General features: G+C 32.5%; 1 long non-coding RNA gene across 1 annotated transcript; it reads left to right on the top strand.

Annotated features, from left to right (window-relative positions):
• The first annotated feature begins 504 nt into the window (after positions 1-504).
• On the top strand, positions 505-6,484 carry LOC135833773 (uncharacterized). The gene is made up of 4 exons (XR_010556543.1): positions 505-649; positions 883-989; positions 3,668-3,722; positions 6,423-6,484. It is a non-coding gene; the product is annotated as an uncharacterized LOC135833773 (long non-coding RNA).
• Positions 6,485-13,510: the final 7,026 nt, after the last annotated feature.

A 13,510-nucleotide genomic window follows, 5' to 3' on the forward strand; every position in this document is an offset into this window, starting at 1 on the left:
TGTGAATCTGCGGTGTGTGTTCTTAATACGTACTTATATAGCTTAAGGTAAATGAAGTTAGACCCATGATGGTCTTTTTTCAAATTGATATTTCATATCTGTGTGATGAACGATCATAATTATTCATAAATTATTTATAACTTCATCCCTTCTATCGATTGGCGGAAATGAATGTACATAGCCTATAGTTGAAAGTTCAGTGCATAGACTGCGCTGCTATTTGTGATACCGCTGAAACAGCAGCGGATCGATATACCTTGTAAGTTCGTATCGTACGTAAAATGGAAACTCTGTCAGGCTAAAAACTTTTACAACCAACATGAGTGAACAAAAGAAAGCCATCAATTTTTCGACAAGCTACGATCATTTTGTTCGAAATGGATTTGATGACTTGGACGTATATTAAATTATGCCTACCTATATGAGTCCAAATGTGTATCTATTTCTGAGAAATTGTATCATTTTAATTATTTACTATACGTACTATTAAATTAATTATGCGTTGTTTTGTTTCAGATTATCATACGTATTTTATATTTTCTATGTTGGATTTCAAAGTTCGGAATCAGATGATTGATCTATTTACGTACCTACAGATATACAGATTTATTCGACTTTTCTGAAAGAATAATTGATGAATGGAAATAAGGTATGAGTAGGTATAGGTACCATATACCCATCGATCATTATTAATTGCGTGTCTTTATTAATTCGATCATGAAATGATGAACTCAGAATAATATTAACCATACATTAAGTCTAAATATTTGGTACCTATTATATTAGATTTTCTTATCGCTTTAAAAATTTGAAAATTTTTGAATTTTCACAGGAATGTTCGTCTCTTCGAGTATTTCAACTGTTTTATTTTGCTTTTTTCAGGTCGTCATTTTTCCTTAAGCGTGGATAGAAAGTGCTATCAGAAATTAATTAGTTAATTGATAAAGCTCGGGACTTCAATTGATCAAATTTCATTGATTCTAGTATAGGTAAGTCTATACTTATTTACTGCATGCCTTCCTATCTCATTCTTACTTTTTAAACTTCATGTTAAAAAATTTCCGGGAACAAAATAGGTATATGTGTTTATGTATGTAGGTAGGTACTATATCTATTCATGTCATGTCGAATTGTAAATTTTTCAAAATATTTTTCGCCAGGAAAGAGGAAAGAGAATTGATTCAATCATTATTTCTTGTGCGTAAGCACTCCTAATTTAAAAAAAAAAAAAAAAAAAACGAGTACTCCGATTAAAATCTTTATTTAGTATACGTAGGTAAGTACTTAATTTTGTATACAACGCGATGTGCGAGGTGCAGAAAAAAAACTCATTAAAAAAGAAATACCAAAATTGTATGTTCGTGACTTTTATTATACCTCGCATGTGTGGTTTCGTTTGCTCTTGTAAAAGGTCGTAATGATATAAGACATAGCAGGCGTCACGCTTACGTTCACGCCCGTTTCATTACGTGGAAACAAAACATCGACTTGGTGAAATCGAATTTATGAGGCGCCAAGATTCTAGGGTGCGGTTAAACTTAGGCTGTTTTGTTTCGTTTTCTGCTTCGAAAGTATTTGAGAACTTGCAAGCGTCAGAGTAGAAAAATCAATGCATGAAGATACCTATATATACGTGTACGTACAGCATAGGGCAGTATGGATTTCAGGATTAGATAGCTTACCTTACCTACCTACGTACGAGTACTACGTAGCCAGAGAATGGTGATATTGGGCGATTCATAAAATACGCATACGCCCAAGGTTGTATTGATTGTGTATCTCAATTCTCAATACTACTTTCATAAAAAAAATCGTACTTATTGGCGAACGTAATAAATAAATGTAGGTAGATATACCTATTTTAGTATACCTCGCATGATTGATGAAGTGAATTTTAACTGTTGTCATTAAAAATGTTTTATGATATGGAATCTAATTCTAAGTCTTGTGAAGTAATTACGATAAAATGCATTCCCAATTCGTATCTTTGAAAGACCCTGCAAATATTTGGCATCGAATCAATTTCATCAGAGGAATGCTATAAATCTATGGTTAATGATTTTTCATGGGTACGTTTATTTACTGTCGAATGAGTTTTAAAGCTCAAAATAATTTTACGAGTGAACTTTTTAGTCGTTGAATTTTATATACCAACGAATTTTTATTTCGTTGCTTATCCATTTATTGCGTCGCGGTATAATCTGACGTTAGCATTTAAATTTTATTAGATTCAATAGACGTTATATTGTGATGTATTTTAGTGATTTGTTGATAGATTTTAGTACTTCTATATCTTACTTGTACGTACTTGAAAACTGAAAAGTATTCAATTTTGGTTACTCTTTTTGTATGATACCTACCATATATTTTTTTTTCTCAAATTCACTCAATGAGTATGTAAATGTATATACTTGAGAGTTGAGAGGACGTCTCTGAGAACATGAGGAGCATTATATTCACTATTCAGTCTATCTCTATAATTGAGTTTAAGGAGTTCGATTACATGGTAGAGATTGGAAATAATTTGACGTGTAGGTATAGGTTGCATGATTTTGATGAAATTGTTGAAATATTTCAATATCCCTTCATTCGAAAATTTGTTTCAGTAAATAAGTCATTGTAGTCTAAGATAACTCGCTGATGAGTGATGAGTATAATTGTCGTCAGTATGGTCAGTTGATGATTTTTCATATTACATAAACTCAGAGTTGGCGCGATTCGAATCGCGTGAAAGAATCGAGAAAGAATCCGATTCTCACGATTCGAATCGGATTCGAATCGCGGTTCCCCAAGTCAAAAGAATCGGGAAATGCAGGAATCCGATTCCCTTTTATAGAGAATTGCACCGCCTCGATTCCCTGCGATTCCTTGCAGATGTTTTTCACGTGTTAAAACAGTGAAATGTACTGTTTTTAATGACTTTTAAGTGATGCATTTGCATTTTGTAGCTCGGGACTGATGACATTTTTTTAAAGGTTAGCTGTTGTGTGAAAATATCTTGAATCATCGATTCTATACAGTGAAGGAATCGCGCAACGTAAGAATCGGATTCAATTTAATGGAGAATCGTGCCTTCTCGATTCCCTGCGATTCCCTGTTCACAGCAACAAACAAAAGAATAGAACATGCAAAATGAGCATATACCAAGTTGGGGAAATTACTCATTTCATTTCAGATTCATTTGTGCAGTCCTGAAGTTGAGAAAAATTAGTATTTGGGAATCGGAATCGGAGGGAATCGAGAACCGCTAAAGAATCGGATTCAGAACCGGATTCGCTTTGTGAAAGAATCGAGACTGGAGAATCGCGATTCTCCCAAGTATGAGAATCGTAATTCAGGAATCCGATTCTGACGAACCAAGGAATCGCGCCAACTCTGCATAAACTGCAAAATAAAATCGGTTACAGATTTCACGTTGTTATTGAAGCCATTTTTCTTCTATTATTCTTATAAATTTATTGTGTTTTCATTTACTTATTCATGATGTGAGTTTCTTCAAATTTTCGTGTTTTTTGGTCAATTAATTTCGTTTGATTTACTTTTCTTATTTTTTTTAAATTTTTTTTTATGACAAGGTAATTCGTACAAGAAATATAGCCTGCATTGTTGTTTAAAAATCACTTGAGTTGATTAGTAATGACTAATGAAATAATTTTACATATTTCAGATGATGCATGGAGTACAGGATGGATCGAATAAGAAGCGAATTGTTGAAACTATAGGTACGACCTACCTACCTAAGTAGTACCTACTCATTGATATGATGAAAGAAGTTGGTTCAGTCGGTTATTGTTTGGGGAGAGCAAATTCGGAAATTTCTATATATTCCGTGACTTCAGTATGTAACGCTGATCATTTTCAACCGATCGAAACTTTGAGGAAAATGTTTTTGGTATTCTGAATTCCGTTCATGGACTCTTCGAATGCGTATTACCCTACATTTGTGAGATGTGTTAAAAATATTTCTAAAAAATCCAAAATGTTCGTAACGTTTAACTCATTCGTTGAAAAATTAATCTCCTTGATGAATGGTCGCTTGCTTTGACCGTTCTAAATATTCTTGGTTTTCTGACGTTTTTAACCTGGTCGAAAAAGCCCGCATGAACTTATGTAGGTACAACTAAAATTCGCTGTGTCTGCGGATTTTTTGATTTAACATCTTGAAATTAAGCGAGAACCACATTTTTATAGTTTGCTCAATCAAATTTCTGTACCTATATCTTTATTTATATTCGTTAGGATTCAATTGATATTTGAGAAAATCGAAGGTTATCTATGAATTTTGCAACACGTACCTATATTCCAGATTTGTCGAAAATAGTGAGAGAAATGTTTTTCTTCGAGCCTGTTCAAGTGTTTTCTATGCTTGTTTTTTTTGTTTTTTGGTATAGATTATTTTTAAATAGTTCTGAAACGTACAGTTTTTTCGAAAATTTCAATCCAGTTTTTCACTTGGCCCTCTGTTTAGAAATTTGTAAAAGTTCATCCGTTGAATTACTGTCAGCTGTCAAAGGTAGCGGCGTTCTGGCCTAATATGATGTTGACATGGCAATCGCCGGGGGCCTCATGCTTACTGTTAAACCAAAAATATTCTTTTTTCATTCTCTCTAAAAATGGATTTTTGCTAGTTTTAGCCCTTGCTTCGCTCGGGACTGTTTGCTTTTCTTCTTCAAATTCTAAAATTGTGAAGTCAAAAAAATAGACTCATCATTAAAAAAAAAAACATACATATTTTTCATCTCTAAAAATACGAATTTTTTAACACTTTTGTTCTCGCTTCGTTTGGGCTCCTTTGTTTTTTTTTCAAATTGAACTTTTGAAAAAAATATATCATTCAAATTTTAAGAAATGTTCAACTAAGCCAAAAAAAGAACTTTTTATCATAAAAAACCATTATTTAAATTCTAAAATTATGGAGTAAAAGAAATAGACTCGTCATGAAGAAAACATCATTTTTCATCTCTCAATATACGAATTCTTGAAAACTTTTGCCCTCGCTTCGTTTGAGCTCCTTTGTTTTTTTTTCAAGTTGAATTTTTAAAAAAATATACTCATCATTCATATTTTAAGAAATGTTTAAGCCAAAAAAAGCACTTTTATCGTATCAAACCAATGTTTCTTCGTTACCTCTCCAAAACAAGCTTTTAGCCTCGCTTCTCTCGGATCTGCCTGCTTTTCATTTTCAAAATTGAAATTTTCAAAAATTCATTCAAATTCTGAAATTTTAAATCAAAAGAAATAAACAAATTACTGTAAATAAAAAATTGTTCGTGAATTTTACTTGATGAGTAATCTACATGTATCAAAATTTGCAAAATTGTCATTTCATCTTTTATTTTTGTATTTCATTTTGAACATTCGTCATTTTATTCGGTAAAATTGATATCTTATATCACACTAGTCCGCAAATATTCAGTCACCCCCCCCCCACCCCAAGTTTTTTTCTTGTCAGCTTGACTTATTTTCGCAAAATTGAATAAAAAGCAAAAAAAAATCAAATGGCACAACTCGCATTCAGTATCCGAACCTGAGAAAAAAACACGAGGAGAAAGATTCTGAGGGGAGGGGGAGGGGGGGGGGTAAAAAACTTCAAGGGGCCAATTCGGTGCGTCCTCTAGGGGCACCTAACCGACCCGGTTCGTCTGGTCAAAAGGTTGAGGTGATTGCCTCGTAGGTATACTTAATCATAAGAAAGTTTCTCCATATTTTTATTGTATAGGTATATAGTTTTTTAAAATAAAGTTCACCTTTTATTTAAAAAGTGGCGAGAGATGATCATTTTCCAGCAGCTGAGAAAAAATGAAAAATTTTATAAGTAGGTAGGTATACAAGTAGCAAATTTTCTGGAGACTCTCAGAGCTCTTGATTGAACGAAAAATGAGTGAAGGTTCGAAACCATCGTACATAAAAATTAAAATAAAGTAGATAGGTACTGAATTTTTTATCATAACCATCTTGACATGGTTTTCGTGTATACGAGAACGAGTATGAATTTTTCAATTTTCGTCATCGTTGTTGTCAGCTCATTCGTCATTCGTTAGCCTTCATTCGCGTGATAAGTATACTTTTAAAAATGATTCTATATGCGATAGAAGCGGAAAGTCAGCGGAAGTTATAATGTGTTCACTGTTTAGATAGGTACATTGATACTGTAATAAGTGCGACTTTATTTTGTTTCGTATATAATCCAATCTATGGGGCAATTTTTATGAGCGGCTATTGAAACGCTATTTCACTATCTGTCGACTTTCATTTGTCATTTCCTATCTTTCTAACGTCTGAACTAATCTCTAACAGCTAAGTATATAATAAACGAAATGCGTTCAATTTGCATTATTTGTATTCATAGACTCCTTGTAATTGTGTAATAGGTATAACTTGTTATAGACGAATCAATTTATATTTATTGAAATTGTTTTCAGAGTTTGCGCCAAATTTTGTCCAGTCTGAAGTAGAATAGTAACCCGCACCATCAAACCGACGGGTATAGGTAAGTTGATTTTCACGCGAAAAAATTAACGTAGGATTAGTCATAATATCGTAATTGGATTGGAATATTTATTTCGATTCGAATGGCTTGTCGTTATGTACGAAATGGCAAAGCCCATCAAAACGTATACACAACTTAAAGGGTGACGTTGCTCCACCCATAATTTTCCAGCACGTGGCGCGACCTCGTGCTCAACATGGGAAACTGAGCTCGAGCACGATATACCGTTCGCGTTTTCGGTTGACCACGTTCAACCTCTTTCTATACACTTCTTTTTGTAAGCTGGATGCTATTCAGTGTATTATAGTCTTTGTAGATGACCTCATTCTCCCTACGCTATTGTGAAACTGTGCAGCACAATAGGTTAATCACCCAATGGTAATTTTATTGCCATCCGACCTCTTTTCAATGATGGCAGTTCGTTTAGAATTGAAAAGGTAAAGATTTGAGTGGTACGACGAATAATAATGAATTCGAATGAGGGTATGAATTTAAACTGCAAAGATAATTGCGAGATGGTTTGATCGTCTTTTCAAAATAAGCATGTTCATTTTAATTTTAATTTTTTTTATTTTTAAATGGAGCTTGGAAAAATTAGTATGCCATAAGCCATTATCAAGTTTTGTATTGATACATGCTGCTATTGATCTTGAATCTTGAGAATCGTAGGTAATTTCCGTAATTATTGATTGATAGAAAATGGCCCGAAAGTTATAAGGAAATTAAAAAATTCATGGGTCTGTTTTCAAAAGGAGAATCCGCTGATTGACTGGATTTCCATAGTATTATACGTGTATTTTTGCGAAAGTTTGATTTAATGTTATAGTAGAGAAAATTCATAGGAGCACATAATTTTAGATCAGGTACCTATACTTACTTACTTCATCTTACAAATTTCTGAAAATTGAAAAATGTTTTCGATGTGATTCAAATATGCAACAAAATTAAAATTTTACAGAGAAAATTCATTTCATTTTTTCACTTTGAAATAGTTAATTTTCAACATTTATTTTCATTTAATTTAAATTTTAGCAAAACATCAGATTGAATGATGAAATTTTATTATCTCGTAATTCGATTTTGTGAGAGAGCTAACGAAACAAAGATACGTATATTTATATACCTAATACTTGCATCAAAGTTGATTCAGTTAATGAAGTTTATATCAGGAAGAAGATGGATGTGAAACATAGGTACATATGTGCAGGTATTTGAAATATCGATCGTAATAATTTAAAGTCGAATTATTATTTCTTCGAATGGTGGCTCAATAATCAACATAAATTTTGTATGGTTGCACTAATTGATCTTTCATTCATATCTAAAATACATATCATAAGATGGCGTGCAGTTTCACGAGCACTTTCGAATTATTTTTGGCGTATACTTAATAGGTATAGGTAAGTATGGAGATACACTTGATGTTGAAAAGATTTATGATCATACTTTTAATTGATTATTGCCATTTAGTGTCATGTCGTCCAGGACAAGAAAAATGAGAGCCTCCTGACAATTTTTCGCACTCCCTTCCTCCTCTAAAACTATGCATCTGCATAGTAATGTTTTTTCTTTGAAATATTGATGTCGAAAATGGAGTTCTTCAGAAAACAAATTTGTCCAGAATTTTTTCCTATAGTGGAGCTGCTTCCCCCCCCCCCCACACACACACACATAAAAGTTTATTCGGAGAAGTTTCTTCTGAAAAAAAGTGTTCAAAAACGAATTTTCTGAGGTAAAAAGTTTTAAAATAAAAAACTCCATTTTCAGTAGTTGAGGTCAAATCAAATCAAATCAAATAAAAACAAATTTTATTTCACTACAAACAATTTTCGGAAAGAGGTTATTTTCTCCGGCAGAGAAGTTTTTTTTTCGAGAAAGTTTTTCACAAGAGATTTTTTAAGCAAAGTTTATTTGATATAGCTTTTGTTCCATAAAATTACCATTTTCTCTTCAAAAATGAAGTTTTCATGTTTCTCTTGAAAAATGAAGGTTGCATTTTCTTTTTAAAATGACGTTTGAATTTTCTCTCCATATACAAAATTTGCGTAGATACTATTCTCTTCAAAAACGAATTGAAGTTTTCATAAAATTTTCAAAAATGACGACTGAATTTTCTCTTTTAAAAGTGGATTTTACATACCAACATTTTTCAAAAACACGTCCCTTTGGAAAACACGAGCGGGGCAAATTGCGCCCACTTGCCCCTCCTTGTCAGTGCCACTGTTACCCATGTGAATTTTATATTGTGTGAACTGCAGTCTTCTTGTGAAAACGAATGAAAACAAATTCTCCATTTTTTGCCGTCTCAAAAAGTATGAAACATTTTTTATTAACGTTTTTAAGGTAAAGGAAAGGATGAACCGTAACTAAGGAGTCCAATAATATTGGAAAAGAAAAACTCTCTCCTTATTTTTCAAGCTTTTATTATTGCAAAGATCTTTTCAAAAAGTACAACTTTTCAGTGCTCTTGCCCCTGATGATGAAAAGTTGTACTTTTTGAAAAGATCTTTGCAATAATTAAAGCTTGAAAAATAAGGAGAGAGTTTTTCTTTTCCAATAACGTTTTTGAGGTTTTCACTATGACGTTGAATTATTTTTTGGAGGGGCAGGATGGGGAATATCACAGATTTTGATAATATATAAAGGACTCTCTAAATTTGAAACAGTCAATTTCACTGCTTAGCAGTCACGACATTTTGCCTTTTTAAAGCAGTAGTTTTGCAGTTAAAAAAACTACTGCTTTAAAAAGGCAAAATGTCGTGACTGCTAAGCAGTGACATTTGACTGCTTTAAATTTAGAGAGGACATTTCAGTATTGCTGTTGTATGGATACGGATAGGTACATTTTATTCACTTCCAGTTGTTATTGTAAGCCTTAGTTTTTCGATTTTTATGAACAGTTCAGAATGATATTTTTTCAGAATATTTTTCAAACATTGTATGGAGGATCACGAGCAAACGAGGGACCATTACCTACATTGAAAACTTTGGTAAATGAAGGCAAAAATTACAGAAATTGTGATCGATTTGGTTTGGTATTACATCAGTCGATTCACATTGAATCAAAATGGCTAAAAATTGATGATTTATAAGCTATATATTCAATTTTTGAAATTCAATCAATTTTTTGTTTTTTAATATTTCTTACTTTTTTAAAAGGAATACTTACTTGAAAATTCTTATTCTGAAATTTGAAAAATATGGAGAACCTCGATAAAATCGACCCATAAAACATTTGTTTTCTACCTACAAAGTATATACGAGTATATTCATAATGAATTATACACATTCAAAATGGAAGACATTTAAAAAAGTCTTCGCTCTGCACAGTATAAAAAATTTTAATCTATCCAAATGTTCGGTAGTTTATCCACATGCGTATTGTATTTTTATGATTTATGATACATTTTTTGGGAATCCTGAAGCGGTTTGCTGCCTCCGGTCCCTTATTAGTTTTGTTTTCGACTTCTAGTAGCAAATACTGGCACATGCTTACGCTTTTGAGAGTATATAAAATAAACAATTTTTGATCCCAAAGGAAGATGTAATTTGTTCTTCGAATAGGTTCTTGTACATATAATTCGAACAAAAAAACTAATACATTTCATTCTCATTCCTGAAAGTATTCCTGGTCTGCTGAAGAGGATTTAATGGCAAGCACATGAATATTTTTCGAAGGATTGTTACTCGTACTTACAGTGTTTCCAGTCGTATTCTTTATAATTTTTATATTTTTAATCGTGACTCATAGCCTGCGTCATGGTCAATGATAAGTTACCGTCAATAATTATAATGCGATTCTTCTAATTTTAGTCACGCAATTAGTCTCATATTTTCAAAATATAATTTATTCATCCTATATGATTGTATAGTCGCATATTTCGTCATTTTCGAGTAGAAAATTTTCATGATATGCTTGCGGATTTCTGTCTGAAAAATTATGGATATTATGATATTACTATTATTTTTTAAATCTAATATACCAACGTTATTATCTATTGGATTTACCCTCGCATTTTGAATATTGTACCTACTTATATTAGTTCATCTATTAGTTTTACTTTCAATGAATGTGTAAGATGAGTATAGGTAATTAGCAAACGTATTATTCGTGTAATATTTTTAGGTTTTTGTCTTCACGTACGTCGTACGTTGTATACCTATGCCTTTATGCTTAATACCAGACCTACGTATATTTTACCTACCCATTATTCGAATGCTAATTAGCTAAAGATATCGGCTGTTTTTTATGTTAATTCTTCGAAACGTTCAAACGTATGTATAAAGATGATAATTTTTTAAACCTACAGCGTTACGCCGATTTATGTTGGTAGGTATCAATACATACATACGTATCTTCTTGGACTTACTAAACGTAAATGTAATGTATTATATATTTCACCATTACGCCGACGATTTCTTTTACCAATAAGTAAGTAGGTACAAAAGCCTTTTGTCTGTTCGAAGTTCGAATACAAATACAGGCGTATAAAATCTATTCACGCAGAATAAGATTATCCCTTTTTGCCCGCAGCCCTCAAGGATATAGGCCGCCCACACGAAAAAAAAGCCTAGGGTTCGTATACTATACATCTGAGACAAACACCCTCTTCTATACGAAACAACACCCTTAATAAGCTTTAGTTTTTCACCCTTGTAAGTGCTCACAGCGTATGGTGAAAAATATCCAATACACGAAAATTAGATGGTAGGTGAAGAAAGGAGAGTGTGCTGTTCCGAGATACTCATTGATGATGAGTCATAAGCTGTGTGCGTAATGTTTGTGGCGTTTTTTGAATTGAAAACGCATGTATGATTGATGATGCTTCGAGAGGGCGCCATTTTGATTTTATTAAAATATCAATAAGATAAGGAATTTGTTTTTATTTTTATTTTTTTGTTTGTGTATTGAAGGTTTCGATCAATATTGAGGTTTATTAGACATTAGTTGAAGAATTATCTATTGAATATCATCTTAGAATTATGTACTTATATATAGGTTGACTGGTTGGGTTGTTTGATGTTCACGTACAGCGATGGAATCATTTCCAAATGAATAAGCCAAGCATCGTCGAATAACGATGAGTTTGATGTATTTTTTTAGAGCGAGTTTCAGTTTCGTATAATACTAAATTATGCTGGTAATTTTTCATAATTCGTAAAGGTGGTTTTGATTTCGTTTTCTGTTTCAAAATATGTACGTACATAATGAATTCGTTTAATGAGGATATAAGTAGACAAAACTTTTGGATTCTTCAAATTAGGTATACACTGAGAAAAATCACTTTAGTAAAAATTACTGAAAAGTTTAGTAAAGAGGACCTCTGGTCATTTTTTTGTAGTATTTACTACATTTCTTAGTACAAACTACTAAGAAACGTAGTAAAATGTACTTTTTCTACTACATTTCTTAGTATCATGTACTACAAAATGTAGTAAATTCTACAAAAAGGGTTACCAGAGGGCTTCTTCACTAAATTTTACAGTAACTTCTACTAAACAGTTCTCTCAGTGTACCTATAAGGACCTACAATAAATGCATGGACGTAGAATGTTCGTCTTATAAGTAGGTACTTATGTACAATATATCTACTTGCTTGATAGTATTTTTGCTCTGCTGTACTGTGGTGAAAAATTTCATAGATACTTACCTAAGTTTTTAGCTATTCTTCTCGATTTTTTGAAGTTGGCAAAGATGACCAAAAAATTGGCACGACGTGTTTCCCCAGTTTCATAAATAACTTATGATATTATCTTCTGATATTTTGGCATAATTATAATGCTAAATATTTGTGAAGAAAAAATCTTCAAAACACGAATTTATCCAAAAGCGAGCGATTTGAAAATTTTCAATCGCTTAGTACATATATAGAACCCTAAAAAAGGTCTCGGATTTTGAAAGGCAATAGCATAGATCGACTCAGAATCTGAAATACAGTCATTTGGGATTGCGCCATTTTCCCTCGAACAGGTTGGATAGGGACTCTAGAGCGAAAAACTTACGATTTTTCAAAAATCTTCTTTCCAAGGGCACTATGGGCGGATAAGATCTTTTGTGGGTAACTTTCAACTTGAAATGAAGGTTTTTGCTGATCCACTATAATAATGTTGAATTAAATATAGGTACCGTACATGAGTGTTTCGCTGTTATTAAATTAGTTTCATTTTAATTGGTAGATAAATGGGTCACCTAAATGTAATGTACGGTTGATATAAGTATTAGTCGATGGACTTACCTTTTCTTGGAAAAATGATGTTCCTATACTTCGGCTACTTCCTATATCTGAATAAGAATAAGTAAATGACCCGTTTCCACTGACATGGCTAATTAAGGACGGCAATATGTAATGTACCAATAACATCGAAGATTGTTGGTTTTTGTGTTTAGGAGCTTATCGCTAACACTTGTAATTATCGTCGGAATTGAACAGAGGCTTGGGCGGTGTATAGTTAATCACATCGAAATCTAAGATAGCAGTAATTAGATAAGTTAACTTAGTACGAATGAGTTTATATGTATTAGATATAGACGCATGTCTTAATTGTGCTGTTAGTTTCGAACTGAAAGTATAGATTTTTTGCTCGCAGAATGTACCTAAATTACAGCTTTTCGGCGTGCTAAAAAATTATCGTATGACGTTATTTATTTCAATTTTCATATCATGCTTAAAACTAATATTAGAGTTGATAAGAAAACCATGATTAAAAAATAAAATGATGAAAATTTGCTAAACGTTTAAACACCGACTATTGGCCTTGGCCAGTCAGAATACAGTCAAGTGACCAAATGACATGAAAAAAGCGTTTAAAAATTCTGGAATTGAATCAATGCCCATTTAACTTACCCTCTCAGAGGTTTTTAATTCCGTTCAGGATGATGGAAAATTTTGGTTCTCTTGCACATAGTTCGATGAACATTTTGAACGGTTTTTGTTCACTCGTTGTAAGATTTAATCTTAGGTTTTACAGGGTGTTTACACTTCCCGAAAACCTGGAAAAGTCAGGAAATTTTGGCCGCCT

The sequence above is a fragment of the Planococcus citri genome, chromosome 2, assembly GCF_950023065.1.
Source record: "Planococcus citri chromosome 2, ihPlaCitr1.1, whole genome shotgun sequence".
In the NCBI taxonomy this organism is placed as follows: Eukaryota; Metazoa; Arthropoda; class Insecta; order Hemiptera; family Pseudococcidae; genus Planococcus; species Planococcus citri.